At 33.2% G+C, this 17379-nt stretch overlaps 1 protein-coding gene across 1 annotated transcript in view; it reads left to right on the forward strand.

Moving 5' to 3' along the window:
* The window catches only part of LOC115241454, a 197381-nt gene that overhangs the window by 78136 nt on the left and 101866 nt on the right, over nucleotides 1–17379 (forward strand). The window lies entirely within an intron of this gene.

Genomic DNA, 17379 nt, shown 5'->3' on the forward strand with positions numbered 1-17379 from the left:
ATATATATATTTATAATAATGTATTACAATGTTTTCTAAAAAACATTACTTATATTAACTAATCAATAATTTTTAATTTATATCGACATATGTTTGACATAAAGCTTTAATCTTTTTCTATCTAGTAAGTATTCAAATATTTGATGAAAAATTCTTCAATATTTATTATTTTTATACTTATATCATATGTATACATATATTATTGTATAAATGCATTATCAATACGTCCGCGATATTTGTGCAATAATCATAAAAGTTTCAATCGCAACACATTAGATTGCAAAGGTGATACAGAGTGAGAGAGAGAGAGATAAAAAGAAAAGAAGAGTATAGAAGAGAGATATTGAACGGAAAATACGTGATGTAGATGTTAACTTTCCGGTCTGGTCGTCGTGCGGCGTCGTTTTATATTATTCCGTGCTCGTATATAAAGGCGCGAGTTTGCCCTTTTGTAGAGCAAACAATATCTTTATCTTTACGAGGTTCTAAGCTTTTTAATTTCATGACGAATTACCGTAAACGAAATCTATACAAAGAAAACTCTGAATCTTGTGGTATTTTGTTAACGGCTGCACATAAATTCGTCCAGCTGTTCAAATATTAACTATTTCGTGATAAACAGTCTCGGGAAACTGAAACTATGTATGTGTATGTGTATTATTTATAACCCTGCCATGTTTGATTAGTAGTAGTTTGTGCATATCCTCTTCCATAATTTCGTAGGCAACAAATTGATTGTTAGAAAATGATATCGATGTAAATCATATGAATATGGCCAGTCAGTGAATAGCAGAATCAAACATGGAATTTTTTAAGTAGATATTTACCGAAAACCTGAATAGCTATATATCACAAAACAAATAAAAGAATTATTTGTCCAGATTAGTCGACGCAATGACATTTTTTCGTACAGAGAATACGTGGGATTTTTGGTTGAAAGTTAAATCTCGGCGCGGAAACAGAAAGAAGAATATGAATACGTATACTCGGGACTTATTTGGCTTTCTAGCGGAGGCTTTGAATTTTTAACAGGAAAACGCTTGAATTTTAATCAACATATAAAGTGGCTATTTTTCAACGTATTCCTAGATAATTTTAGCATGTGTAGCAAAAATATGAATATGAATATGAATAATTTCTTTATCATTTCGGATGCGGCTAACATAGAAGATTTCATATAGTAAAAAATATAAATATGATAAAGCGCGAGCGCGCGAATTTATGCAGTACTTGTATAAATTCAAATTATAGCGTATCCTTCTCTCTGTTCTTCTTAAGATGACGTAATCGTATTTTTTTATCATGGAGAACATCTTAAGAATTTCAAGGTGCACGCGTATGATTGCGTATAAAAAGTTCATACAATCTATCATTAAATTAATGAATGTATTAATAAAAGTTTTCATCAAGTTATCCACTCTATATTGGAAATTAAAGGATATTGTATCTGCTATATGTGAATAATATGAAGATACATGCAAAGTTTGGAACTCGTGTTTACAATTTTCGGTACATGCACTCCTATAGAGAACGCCGGTAGCATGCCATTGTTGGCAGACCGTTAGTGTTAGACATGCATCATCAAAATGTACATGAATATATATGCTCTTGCTTATGTTACGGCAGATTATGCTTGCTGAAATTAAATATTGAAAAGTGAAAAGTAACATGATAACATATTTAAAATTATTTGGCCTTATCTGATCTATGTATAGTATTAGAAATATACATTTGCTAAAAAATTGTATTATATTTTAATTTTAAATATATTTACACGCATTTTTATTTGTGTATTAGATTTTATAATTTATAGTTTTATGTTACTTTTTGTTCATCCGATTAATCGTTCTAAAATTAATAACTATTTGTAGAATAAGAATAGCGTTCAAATATTTTAAAGTTTTATACTCTTGTACAAGTCGCGGTAAATGTTAGGCTTTTTGTCAATCACTTGCGAAAAAAGAAATGGAACTATTTTTTTTCATGGAAGAAAAAGAATAGAAGCTACGAGGACTTTCGCGACGTAGATACAACATCTGCCCAAGGGCAAAGGAGAAAGAGAGAGTTAGGTCGGTGGATGGCGGAGGGTCGACTACCTCGTGAAATAACAATTCGGTTTCGATCGCGAGAAGTCTGGAAATTTTCATCTCCGCCCGGAGGCACGAGACGCAATGGTGGGGCGGTAAGGGGGTAGTTGGAGGTCCGTTCTGGGAAAGGTGGCGAGAGAAGGAGGCTGGATCGTACGGGGTGCCGAGCGGAGGTGGTAAGGAGAACTGGGGAATGAAACTGGCGAACGAGAGGGGTTCGGATGGAGAAAGGGGTCGGCGGCGGTGACGGGGGGAAGGGGTGGCGAAGGGTTTAAAATAATAGTAGAACATAGCGGCTGAGTCGGTCGCACGAGGAGAGTGAGAAGAGAACTCCGCCCCGCGAAATATGGCGAGCTTCGCCAGGATGTGATTGGGTGACGGGAGGACCCCGAAGCACCCAAGCCAAGACATTGGAGCCCCCTTTTCGCACTGCTACCCCCTTATTAACTATCCTCAGCTACCTGGAGGGTGCCCTCTTACCACTCGCTCCCTTGCACTTTCTCTTTCGCTTTACTTTACGCTCTCTCTTTCACTTTCTCTACTCTCTCTCTCTCTCTCTTTTTCTCTCCCTCTTCTGATCTCGCATATTCTCAGCTCTCTCAGAGTAGATTCAGTGAATTATCCTTGCCCATTGTTTGAACGGAGCAACCGATCGACGCTCGATACGCGGACATTGCCACGTGGTTAGTAAAATACAGGTTACCGGCGGATCGGCACCGGGCAGTAGTAGCGGTCGGCGCATAGTCAGACACGGCGAGTGATTCGATATATTCCTATATACTATATATATATATATATCTCACTTTTAATGACGTTTGCGATCATTTCTATATTATTCTATTGCTTAAATTTTAAATTAGTTTTCACTAAAAAAAAGTATATTCAAAATAAATTATTTAATATAATTTCAATAGATACAATGTGGCGCATCAACCGTAATTAGTAGTATTATAAAAAATGAGCAACTAATTATCAAAGACACATTCTATAGCATTTAATTTTCAGATTTATCGAATATTTGCGATATTTCTCTGACATGTGGAACAAGCCGTCATCCGTGACAGTTGAGCTCATATGTCACGAAATATCCTTATCCATGATCTGGTCGATACGAATGGGCATCGCTCGATATCCCTTTTGCATGCGGAAATCGTACATAGTGCGGGAGGTGAAATTCGGTTCAGCTTCGAGGTGGTCAGCAGAACGAGCTTCCGGTCTGGAGACCCGATAATCTCGGCTGCGCAGTTCCATGCATGGAGTTGTCAATCAGGCTTGATGGTGTCCCGCTGGAACGTCCGCTGTCTGTCCGACTCGTCGACGGATATATACGAGGTCCGGACACTGCACGACATCCGCAGTATTCATGCGATCTATCTGATCGCCTTCCTGTTCGCGAGCAATATGATCGCGCGGTTCTCTGTTACGATTCAATCTGGTATTAAGTCTCGCGTCGCTTCATTTCGATATATTAAGGTCGCGATAAAAGTAGTTCCTATGATCACAATAACTTGCAAGATTAATATATACAGGGTGGTCCTCGTAACGGTCGCCACGATTTTTAAGGCACTTACAATAATCTGACATAAAAAAGTCATAAACAGAAGTTTATCAGTTTCTAACCGGCAACAAATAGCAGTAATAAAAATTGACCAAACATTTTTTTTTCCATAAAAAAGCAAGGTCACCTTCAATTTTTTAAATGGAACTGCCTACTTTTTATTGCATATTCTTGTAGCTTATCTCGATTCACGTGGCACATCCGGAATTCAGCTTGCGAAAATTTCGTCGATGCCCACGGTCACTTCTCCCCCATGACGACGAAAACGCAGATAGGCGCGGATTCGAATTAGCGTGAGATTTCGAACGGGTTTCATGGTAATTGGAAGCGGACGTTTTTGTCATCGTGCTACGCTCTCGGTGGGTAGTTACGTAGGTGGTAGATGGGTGAGCAGGTAGATAGCAGGTACTTGTTTGCGGAGGGCGCGAATAGATTAATCATCCGTTAAGCTTGGGCAAGACGTATACGCGTCGGTGGCTGTACCGGCTTAATCCAGCAGGTTCACCCCTTTATGCCGCCGCCTGTCCTCTTCGGTATCACCCCCAGCCTGGCTGGCGCGACGGAATAACAGATGTAACCTGAGCGCCTTATATAGCGGTGAGTTACGCCCACTCCGAAACATGCCAGATTGTGTAACTTTGTAAGCTCTCGGGTTTTTTTAATGGATTTTCTCTGGTGTAACAAATTAATGTAAATATCATCACTCTGTTTCTTTGTTCGCTTTGATCTTTGGAGTAATACTTTTGTCATTGTCTAGCCATTGAAAGATCAGATGTATAATTAATGACGATTATTTCTTTTCTTATTTATAATTAAATTTATAAAACAGCTAAACTACACATCTATAAAACGCACGAATTATATCTCGTTGATAAAAATTCAGGATGACCAAAACGATTTTTTAAACGCGCAGAAAAATTAATTTTTTGGAAAATAATATATATTCTTTTAATCTATAAATATCTTTTTTTTAATTATTTTTATTAAATTTTCCTGTATATTTTTGGACATATACATGGAATTAATCTCGTATGTTTTTAAGCTTCCATAATTGTTGATTGGTATAATGAAAAGCCTAAATGACAATAGGGGGATGAAAATCTTAGAAAGAAATTTTATATCTTTTACGGCGCAATAGAATCCGTGACAAACGTTGTCTATGCTTAATACGTTTCTATGTTCATACAATCTTACTTTCGCAGTCTGGACAGACGATTTACGTTGCTTCCCGCAACAGCCACAATCCTCCTGCCCCGTCGCCCAACTTCCAGTTCTATCGACTTTGCGGTATAGCCGTGAATACAGATTATATCGTGCGATGGTGATCCATAAATGCATGGTTGTGTTGGTAGTTTATGCGCCGTTGCATAGAAATTTAGGATTGGCGAAGAGCTGAATTTATATTTCCTACGAACCGTATTTGATAACGTCGGTATATCTTTGCTCTAATATTCTTGAGTGTGTTTTACGGCAACTTTTCTTGAAATTGCTACATATTATAATGTTTCCATGTATATATATAAAATATTGCAGCATATTTATATATTTAACATTTCAACGTGTATATTTTATAACTCTCTCTCTCTCTCTCTCTCTCTCTCTCTCTCTCTCTCTCTTTCTCTCTTTATCTCTTTCTCTCTTTTTCTCTTTATCTCTTTCTCTCTTTTTCTCTTTTTTTCTCTACACAATTTATTATTATACAAAATATGATTAATAGGAGGATTATAGAATATAAATTTGCACAGATATTAAATAAATCTTAAATAAAAAGCTAAAGATTTGCTTATTTTTTAAAACTGATATTTTGCAATAATTTTTATTTGATGCATATTTGGATGAGTATGTCTGAACATTCTTGTGTCTTTGGCAATATTGAATAAAATTTAAACTCTATGTGTTGCATATAATTTCTTTTAAATATATATCATCAAAGTATATATTGTTGTGCTATAAATATTAAATCATGTTTTGTTATGTCACATCTAATTCACAAAGCAATGCATTACATGGGCAGTTTCTTGTAAAATTGTCAAGAGATAGAAAAATTCAAATATATTATTTGCGAACCTATTTTGATAAGACACGACACAAAACGAGGGCGAAAAAGGAACGAGAACAACTTACGAAGCGATAAAAACGAGAAGAAAGGGGGAATTTCATATCGTCACCCTCGACGCTTTCGAATAAGATCGTCGGTGCAGAACGCACCTGAGCGCCACTTTTTTTCTTTTTAATGACGGTACGAGTGACATAAGAAAGCCGTTGTAGAAGAATTTAGGATGCTTTATAAAAAGTCGCATCTTCGTATAATGAAATACCTACTTACTCAATCATATCTATGACTTGTAACCAGTTTCTCTCTAAAATAATCAAAAAAAAGTTAACCGGCAATTTTTTTTAATTTTTTATTCAGACTTTTTGCGTGTATTTAATAGTAGCAGAGATAAAATTACGAGATTTATATATTAAGATGACAAAATATCATTTGATCAGCAAATTTTGAGAATATATTTCAAAATATGCCTAACGAAATTTTATTGACAACAACATCAAGCCAATCGTGATTCATATTACATCTTTTTTTGCGGTGGAATTGTCCAATAGCGCTACGAAAAATTAAAATAAAGGTACTTAGACGACACTCAACTATAGGCGCGGCGTGCGATGTGTCAGAATAGCGTGGCCGACGCGTATCGCACTTTAATGCAGAGTACAATCGTGTCAACAGCAAAACCGACGCGACAAAAATCAAGCCGCGGTGTTAATTGTGGCTACACTGATTTCACCTCATCGTTACTCGTATGTTCCACACCAACAATTCAACCGTGTTCCGACCAACCCCTCATATAGGCTGGTTTTTGGAGCGCACGCCGGGAAAGATGTACGAGGGGAAATATCGACAGCTACTGTCCATTGAATATCGCGTGTGTGCTCTTACGAAAAATCGAGTGGTATGGGTTTATAATAATTGAGTGATGCCACGTTATCTAAAATTGTTATCAGCCAAATTAATATCATTTTCTATTTATGATTCATTAGTATAAATTACACTAAATTATTATTGCATAAACGTTATTAATAAAATAATACATAATATATTATTAAATCTCTTATTCCATAATTCATTAATATATAATAATTGTTACTGTTATGTATTATCATTAATAGTAATAAAATTATTAATCTCATAATATTTATTTATCATATATTTTTGAAAAACTAAAAAGATTGCAAAATTATTTAATAAAATAATCTCTATAATAAAAAACTTGCAAATGTGTATCCAAATTTAAACAACGGTATAGTAATAAACATTTTTAAAAATGCACCATGCATGCAATCTTCACAATCAGTTTTTACAGCAATAATCGTTATACATGATTTCGGACATTAGCCCATGATTGAATTGAATATAGATAGAATATCAGCCGCTATAGTGTACCGATAATGCTTCGAGTACGCGAATAACGTTATTATACACGGTGCATTAAACAAAACGTTTATTGCCCACTAAATGATCAGTATTCAACAGACTCCGTCATTGGCGACATTTGTTTACTATATCATTGTTATTATTGTTATTAAATGTGGTATCTCCCGTGTCGATTGGTATCACATTACTTAAATACATTACGATGCATACGATATTAATGCTAATATTATGGATAGGTGAGCATGTACTGTATTATTTGTTCCATGGTTTGCATTTTCACCAAAATGTTTATGCAAATCTACGAGCATTGCTTCGATACAATTACTAAACGGAATACCGTCAAGAGGAACAAAGAAGCTAATAGATTATTTTCAAAGCCCTTGGTTGCACTCGAAACGGTTTAGATAGTTCTTACAAGCTCAAAAGAGATAAGCGCACCGTAAAAGTTTTCCACCCGATTTTACATGGAGATTGGTGTATCGATCGTTTTACAACAGTCGAAATTTTGTTTAAAAGCTCTCGGTTATCGCTAAGTCAGCCAACCCTTCTCCGCGTTTTCTTACAGATCACTTGGACGCGACGAGAGGCGCGGCCACTTTCTCTGTACAACGGAATGTTAAAGCCAACTGAAGCGTTGGTCTCCATGAATAACAAATGCACAATCTCTAGCCTCTACTGGCATCTTGGCTCCTTACCCCGCGGCACCCCGAAAAGTTTTCCACCCTCTCCGGAAAACTTTTAACTGGATACATTACCTGCTTGACTACCATCGCCTTTCCTTTTTTATCACGGCTTGGGCTTTTAAACTCCTACGGTTGGCGCAGCCGCCGTTATTAGAGATTTCATGGAAGGACTGGGGGAAAATAATGAATAATAGTCGCGAGGATCGTCATTACGGCCATTGTTACAAAGACACGCCAGCCAACGATCCCCTCGAGATGTGATGCGACAAATTTCGCACCGCATTGTGCTATCGCTTCCATCACTACCGTGTAATCGGTTTTTTAAATTTGTTTGTTGCATGATTAGTGATCAACTTTTTATTCATTATTAAAATCCTAATCTACGATCGACCAATTAAATATGTGGCTATTGCAACTCAAATTTTCCAGGTTTTATATATATGTATATAATTGAATAATACTTTTTTTCAATCAAATCCATTTTTAATAAAAAATGTATAAAATATGTTGCACGTTCTATCCTGATAAAATATTTTCTCTTTTTAAAGTATAAAGATAAACAATTCATAAACATTTTAATAAAAGTACTATTTCGTAACAATCTATCAATATTGCAGCTATGAATCCATTTTACTCGAAATACGTATATAAACTTTTGAACAAATGAATAAAATTATTCCTTTATAAAAGTTAAATTACTTTACAAAAGTTCTCAAGTACCGGAACAAGATCTGCAACAGATAAATATAGAAGCACTTTTCTATTTGCATTTGATCGTAAATCGCGTAATATAAATTGCGCGTATTTCTTGATATAATTTATGATTTGTTTAATTAAAAAATGATTTAATATTTTTTTAACATGATCTTAAATAGTGCTATTTTAATAATAGAAAAATTAAGAATGTGTTTGTAAAACGATATATAATCCAGATCTCTAAATTTTAAATTAGGTTTTAGGTTTAAATTATAATCTGCATTGTGTCAATATTAACAAAGTCAAAACACTGATAGACTTAATTAGATAGTCTTAATTAGCGCGCTGTTCATTATTCTGAACAAAAAAAAAAAAATTATATTTTACAGCAAAATATTATCACAGCAAAAATATTAAAAAAAGAAAGAGAAAAAAATATTATGCGCTTCTATTTACTCAGACAAACGAGTCTTTCTAATTGTGTGTATGTGCGTTCGTGCGCGTGTGAGTCGTGAAATTCTACCTAACTCGCCGCTATGTCATTTCTGTTAACCCGCTCCCCCTGTCGACTGTTTCCGACCGTTTGCGAGATTCGTCCCCATCTAAGAACTCGAGCAAATATTGGTTTTGTCTAGTGGCCTCGCGATTTGCATAATTAAATCTTGGAATGTACGCCTGTGCCGTCGCTGCGATGCGACGCGACGCGACCGGTTGGCGGATGCGAAAATAGGAATAATTAAAACTTGGGCAGATTATTTGCCGGAATCCACCAGGACGAAAACACGCTCGGAGCTGCGTGGAGATTTATTAAGGGTCCCCGACTGTATACAGCATGCGATGTGAGCGCTGCACGTGGGATTTTCCGAGCGTTTCCTAGAGCGACGCCGCGTCATAAAAGAGAGGCATCCGCTCTGCGACCAGATTAATCCAACTAACGCAATTTTCGCGAAATGGGATGTGTTTTACGTGACGTCGCGTAATCGCAAAAATTCATGAAAATCCGGAACAATACTTGTCCGCATATAGTGCATCGTGCTTTTTTCCGTGAGTCCACTGATGTTAACAGCAACAAACATTGACATTTATTACAACACGTATAGAACAAAAATTGTTTAACGCTGATCACATCTACATCATATTTTAGATAATACAGTTGAGCTATAAATCGATAATAGTTCTCGTGCTATATATACATATATACATATATATACTTTAGAATATTATTTTTATTAATTTCGCAGCGCGCTTTTTATAATATATAAAAAGTTTATAAAATAATTTCGCTTTTCATAAATAACGTTACTCTAAGTACTATCGTTATACATAGTGAATTTGTGTTATAACTGGTTGTCATGGATTATGCGTACGTAGTCAATCGAAACTTTCGCAGTCAACACATATTGTTTCTTTTCCAGGTCATTTCAAGCCATTACGGTAAATGCCGCATTAATTTTGCAACATGATCAGAGATAGACAAGTCAATGCTCGCTCAGCGGATTCGTTCTTGTCGTGCACCTGTAGCGCAGTTGATCGTACTACATTAAATATTTCTCACTCACTCATTTTAGCACTTTTGTTTTTGCATCAAAATATTTAAAAGGCTGAACAAATACCAAAAGTGAAAATTAAAATAGAAAAAGGAATTGAATTGTTTATTCAAATTTATGTTCTTTGTATTAAATAATATTATTGTTGCATACAGAATATGTTTGCACTACATTTATATTTCAAATGTGAAAAAAATATATATACATATATAATCTACTTCTACAATTTTTGTGCTTAAATTTTGTACAAATTTTAACTGAAAATGCAATACATATTCACAATATATTAAGTTTGCTGTGCAACGTGTTTTTCTAATTAAAACACATCTTAATAAATTCTTTTAATTCTTATAAGTATACAAATCATATATTGTTCATATGTATAATAAAATACTTGTAATTATCCGGTAAAAGATTCTGGGATTTGTAGTCTTTACTCTGTTTACCCAGATCTTTCATAATTAATAGTCAAACTTTCCCCGAGACTTACGACGTTGCATTTAGCTCTTTGTCTACATTCGCATATATGGGTACATCAGTATAAATGTGTTTACCCATTACATCTCACCTGTGTACCTACTAACATTATTCTCCTTTCTAACTCGGGAGCAGGTTCTCCCGCTATGGTCGTTGCCTCTGTACTGCTTAGAATTTATTGCCATCCCCTATCTACCTACTAAGGCGCATAAGAACCGCGAAATGCTGTGTAATTAGCAAAGCAGAAATCTCGACCCTCGTGGTATTTAAGCATCTCATTTCCGCCCATACGTAAAACAAGCTCAATCCTTTTGCGATTAAGTCATTATCAATGGTATTTAATGATCGTAATGTGAAATCTCTACTAAGATATATTGCATTTATTTGCAAATACATTTAATATTACACGTTCCGTTTACAAAAATACGATAATGCTTAATTATGCATGCAAATATGACCCATTTTCTTTTACCACCATTTATCTCAACAAAAACTTAATGTTAATTGCAACAATTTTCATAAACTTTTTTATTGTTTACGTCGCAAAACAATTTATTTGCATTACATTGTAATCAATTTTATTCTGCATTTTTCGATATATATAGTTGACTGCATTAAGATTATATTTTACTAAAATTATTTCTTGTTACAATTAAATGTAAGGTATCTTATAAAGATGGTAAAATTTACGTATTTCTGTAAAGCATAAAAATCGATAGTAAGGAAACAAAGAGTGATACATTCTTTTGTGACACATTCACTGGATGGAAGAACGATTATAGCATTTGGATTTGTTCCCCTTTAAGTTTGAGAGTGATAGATAATATGAATGACGCTGAGCGCGAACAGTAATTGTTACATCGCATGTCTGATCGCAAAAGCTGGGGGAAGGATAAATGAGAGAGAAGTGAATCGCCTAGAATTGATTTATTGCCGTTGAAGATACGTAAAACGCACTTCATTGGTCCCTCGTTATTGACAAGCACCGAGAGAGAGAGAGAGAGAGAGAGAGAGAGAGAGAGAGAGAGAAAGAGCGAAAATATCTTTTGATTGATATTATTTTTTTTCAATATTTAAATTAAATTTTAATAATTAAACGCGGTTGCGACGTTTTAATATTGCAAATAGAAGATTAAAGTAATCCACTTTTAAAAAAAGGCATTTTAAATCGATACTCGCAAGTATTGTTACTTCTTTTCCACGATGCTGATTGGTTATCTCGACACTGCGCTGTGTATTACCTCATATCATTAAAAGGCTGTCATGGCTAAGCCGCGCATTCGACAGTTCAAATATTAAGTATGTATGTATAATTTTAGTTTATTTGATTTTGAAAAGACGGGTGACTAGAGTTAATATCTAAATAATTTTATAAATATGTGTGTGTATGTGAAAAAATTAATTAACGCTGTTAATGATTAAACCTCCTTCGAATTCGAAAGAACAAGATTAAAACTATAGGAAAATATAATAATTATAATAGAATAGACTATCGCGTTTCGAAAATCACAATCTTTCGTATATTGTATAAAGAAATATTCTAGTATTGGAAGGATATTTTTTTGGGGTTGCACCCCACAAGATATAAAAGAAACTTTTAATTTGTATTTCTAATTTTTACGCTCCAACCAATATTGCAAGAGATATCTCGATTTTTTGTATGGCATTTTGCCAAGACCTGATAGTATACCTATTACCAGGCGATCATATGAACGTGAAAGAATTAATTAATGCTGCTAATGATTAAAACTCTTTAAAAAATAAAAGATTACGGACAAAATTATAGGAAAATTATAGTAGGATAGACTTCTGTTCCTCAGAGAGAGAGAGAGAGAGAGAGAGAGAGAGAGAGAGAGAGAGAGAGAGAGAGAGAGAGAGAGAGAGAGAGAGAGAGAGAGAGAGAGAGAGAGAGAGAGAGAGAGAGAGAGAGAGAGAGAGAGAGAGAGAGAGAGAGAGAGAGAGAGAGAGAGAGAGAGAGAGAGAGAGAGAGAGAGAGAGAGAGAGAGAGAGAGAGAGAGAGAGAGAGAGAGAGAGAGAGAGAGAGAGAGAGAGAGAGAGAGAGAGAGAGAGAGAGAGAGAGAGAGAGAGAGAGAGAGAGAGAGAGAGAGAGAGAGAGAGGGAGAGAGAGAGAGAGAGAGAGAGAGAGAGAGAGAGAGAGAGAAAGAGCGAAAATATCTTTTGATTGATATTATTTTTTTTCAATATTTAAATTAAATTTTAATAATTAAACGCGGTTGCGACGTTTTAATATTGCAAATAGAAGATTAAAGTAATCCACTTTTAAAAAAAGGCATTTTAAATCGATACTCGCAAGTATTGTTACTTCTTTTCCACGATGCTGATTGGTTATCTCGACACTGCGCTGTGTATTACCTCATATCATTAAAAGGCTGTCATGGCTAAGCCGCGCATTCGACAGTTCAAATATTAAGTATGTATGTATAATTTTAGTTTATTTGATTTTGAAAAGACGGGTGACTAGAGTTAATATCTAAATAATTTTATAAATATGTGTGTGTATGTGAAAAAATTAATTAACGCTGTTAATGATTAAACCTCCTTCGAATTCGAAAGAGATTACGGACAAAACTAAAGGGAAAATTATAGTAGGATAGATTTCTGTTTCTAAGAAATCAATTTTTCCTATGTCGTATCACGTATCAAGATATTTCTAAGTTCTGAAGGGGATATAAAAATATTTTGGAGCTCCTTTTTCTCTATTCTCTCGATTACTGTCTTATCATTAAAAGGCTGTCATGGCTAAGCCGCGCATTCGACAGTTCAAATATTAAGTATGTATGTATAATTTTAGTTTATTTGATTTTGAAAAGACGGGTGACTAGAGTTAATATCTAAATAATTTTATAAATATGTGTGTGTATGTGAAAAAATTAATTAACGCTGTTAATGATTAAACCTCCTTCGAATTCGAAAGAACAAGATTAAAACTATAGGAAAATATAATAATTATAATAGAATAGACTATCGCATTTCGAAAATCACAATCTTTCGTATATTGTATAAAGATAAATATATTGTAGTATCGGAAAGAATAGATTTTTTGGAATATCCCGCAAGATATAAAAGAAACTTTTAACTTTATTTAACCAATATTGCAAGAGATATCTTGATTTTTCGCATGACATTTTTGAAAACCTGACAGTATTTCTATTACCGGGCGATCATATGAACGTGGAAGAATTAATGACAAAATATATATTGTATGATTACAAACTATATTACAAAAAATTTTTAAATATGTTATACAAAGTATATTACAAAATATATTACAAAATATATATATTATAATCAATTCTATATATTCAGTATAGAGAATTAATTATATTACAAATATATTACAAGTATATTACAAAATATAATACAAAGTTTAATATAAAATATAATTTAAAATGTAATACAAAATAATTTATTACACGAAAATGTCCAAAATATTCATATAATGCAGAATTCATTAGATCAGATATAGTTAATAAGCAACGATTAATACGATATTTATGATTAATGATCAACATGCAATTACAAAGCTTATTAAGTTTTATGTAATGCAGACAATTATGACCAAAAGAGTCGTTAATAAAGTTATCAATCGTTTTTCAATTGTAGAAAAAAGTACTTAGACTACTGGCGCATTTTGCATAGACTTTTAAAGAAAATATCCGAAAAAATATAGATAAAGCTTCGATGTAAATCAACGATTAAATCACAAAATAAACCGCGATTTAACATTTACGAAAAAAACGCGACGAATACATAAATCGACGATAACCATAACATCGATTCCAATGTACGTACATGTAATTTTTAAAACAATCGGAGGAACGATATAATTACTATATACTTAAACGAAAATGTTTTGACGGGCATTTGGAGCGCTTTTTATAATCGCGTCTGTAATATAGAATATTTGTGAATATAAAATGCTCGATTAATTTTCAAATACGTGATTTTATGCAAATTTCGCGATAGAGAATAATATATACATACCGTTTCGCGTAAGATTGACTAAACAGGATAAAATTTTATAAGTCTTAAGATACCGTTAAAAAAAAGATTGCGTTATCGCCGCGTTCAGTGGAGGATAACTGGCCCAACAATTTGACCAGATCAAGATTCAATTTTTCGTATGTCGTATCACGTATCAAGATATTTCTAAGTCCCGAGGGAAATATGTAAATATTTTGGAGCTCCTTTTTCTCTATTCTCTCGATTACTGTCTTTTTTGCTTCCACTTTATTCAAAAATATTAATATAATAAATATATAATAATTGTGGTATCTCTCTTAGTCTGACTCTTCCCTTTCGACCTGTCCGGCATGGGTGACCCTACCAGTAACTATTAGCGTTTTCTAGTAAAGCAAGTTTGATTGCTTTGAGAGCGATTAAACCCAATTTACCTTGAATATATGTTTAATCAAAAACAGGTTTTAAGAGAATTTGATTAATATAAATATATAATACATTAATGATATAAATAATATAAAGTACATCTCTCGTTTTTGTTGCTATTTTGGCTTTAAAGCACAAGATTCTTTGTCATGATTAATCAATCAAATGTTTATTCGAATTTCATTAATTAATCTAATAATTCAGGTACACTTAATAACCAAGATGGAGTATATGACGTCATTAATCGGTCTCATTGTCAGAACGATCAAACTTGCTTCACTCGAAAACGTTATATGTTACCGCCGGCATAGCTCTTAGGTTCATTAGAGTACTCAAACCTCCTCACCCGGCAAATGCCTTCGTTAAGGTGGAGATACCATCGAGGAGGAAAAATTTTTATTTTAATTTTCTTTTAATATATAGATTTCTTTTAATAAATAGGTTTTACAAATTTGTCAAATAAAAGATATAATATACAAAGAGTTATATAAGATGTATATAATATATAATGACAAAATATATATTGTATGATTACAAACTATATTACAAAAAATTTTTAAATATGTTATACAAAGTATATTACAAAATATATTACAAAATATATATATTATAATCAATTCTATATATTCAGTATAGAGAATTAATTATATTACAAATATATTACAAGTATATTACAAAATATAATACAAAGTTTAATATAAAATATAATTTAAAATGTAATACAAAATAATTTATTACACGAAAATGTCCAAAATATTCATATAATGCAGAATTCATTAGATCAGATATAGTTAATAAGCAACGATTAATACGATATTTATGATTAATGATCAACATGCAATTACAAAGCTTATTAAGTTTTATGTAATGCAGACAATTATGACCAAAAGAGTCGTTAATAAAGTTATCAATCGTTTTTCAATTGTAGAAAAAAGTACTTAGACTACTGGCGCATTTTGCATAGACTTTTAAAGAAAATATCCGAAAAAATATAGATAAAGCTTCGATGTAAATCAACGATTAAATCACAAAATAAACCGCGATTTAACATTTACGAAAAAAACGCGACGAATACATAAATCGACGATAACCATAACATCGATTCCAATGTACGTACATGTAATTTTTAAAACAATCGGAGGAACGATATAATTACTATATACTTAAACGAAAATGTTTTGACGGGCATTTGGAGCGCTTTTTATAATCGCGTCTGTAATATAGAATATTTGTGAATATAAAATGCTCGATTAATTTTCAAATACGTGATTTTATTTTGTTATTTTATTTATATCAAATTTCGCGACTGAGAATATATATATACCGTTTCGCGGAGGATTGGCTGAACAGGATAGATTTTCTGACTCGACTTCGAAAAAGCTTGTGGTAGTCGTCGTTGAGTTACTACTGAAACCATTGCTTTCAGAAATCGCCGCAAATTTCGCGATAGAGAATAATATATACATACCGTTTCGCGTAAGATTGACTAAACAGGATAAAATTTTATAAGTCTTAAGATACCGTTAAAAAAAAGATTGCGTTATCGCCGCGTTCAATAGAGGATAACTGGCCCAACGATTTGACCAGATCAAGATCCCTCCGCCAGATAATACGTTGGTTAATATCCGACAAAGACAAGAACAATCCTAAAAGTGGAGAACGATCAAATTCTTGCTTCTACATCGGATCCCGCAATATCAATCTACGAAGAAAAGTTAAATGATCCGTTGAATATCAGGGGTCCCGCTGTAGGAAGGAACGAATCCCAGATCTTCCAGACTGCTCCCGATAGCAATGATTTCGGTAACAAATCAACAATAGTTACCATTGTCATTATCTTTTATTCGCGAGATTGAAATTCGCGCGAGAAAATGTGTTCTTCCATTATTAAAAAATATATCTCTTTATTGAAAATTGAATGGATATAACAATTTTTATGAAAATGTGGTTACAAACGACTATATTTATGGATAATAAAATACATGCATTGTTATTGTGGTTAGTATTAAATGTGCGACTACAAATAATACTCGGGTACCAACTGTTCGAGACGAATCAAACCCGATAACAGCAAACTAATTAATTAATTTAACGAATATTTAATTCTGACACGAAATTCATAAATATCAATGGAACCAAAATCAAATCATGAAATCAGAAAATTCAGAATAATTTACTCGCAATGCTGCAATATCAAAGGCAGTCGTCAAGTTTCGTGAATGAGAAAGTAATATTTAATCGTTAGCTTAACATCGAGTCTTCACACTCTTATACAATAATTTTTTTTTAAATACTAAAAAGATTAGCGATATTCGTGATATTTAAAAAGATATTTATTTGAAATATAATTTCCCGAATTTATCAACAATTCTTTGGTATGAAAACAAACTCTTAAATTCATAAATATTTTTAAAATAAATAATATAGAAACTAATATTTAATAAATATATTAATTTATATTTTTATTATTGTCATTATATATGATTTTTCG

Source organism: Formica exsecta, unplaced genomic scaffold, assembly GCF_003651465.1.
Source record: "Formica exsecta isolate Colony F162 unplaced genomic scaffold, ASM365146v1 scaffold489, whole genome shotgun sequence".
NCBI lineage: Eukaryota > Metazoa > Arthropoda > Insecta > Hymenoptera > Formicidae > Formica > Formica exsecta.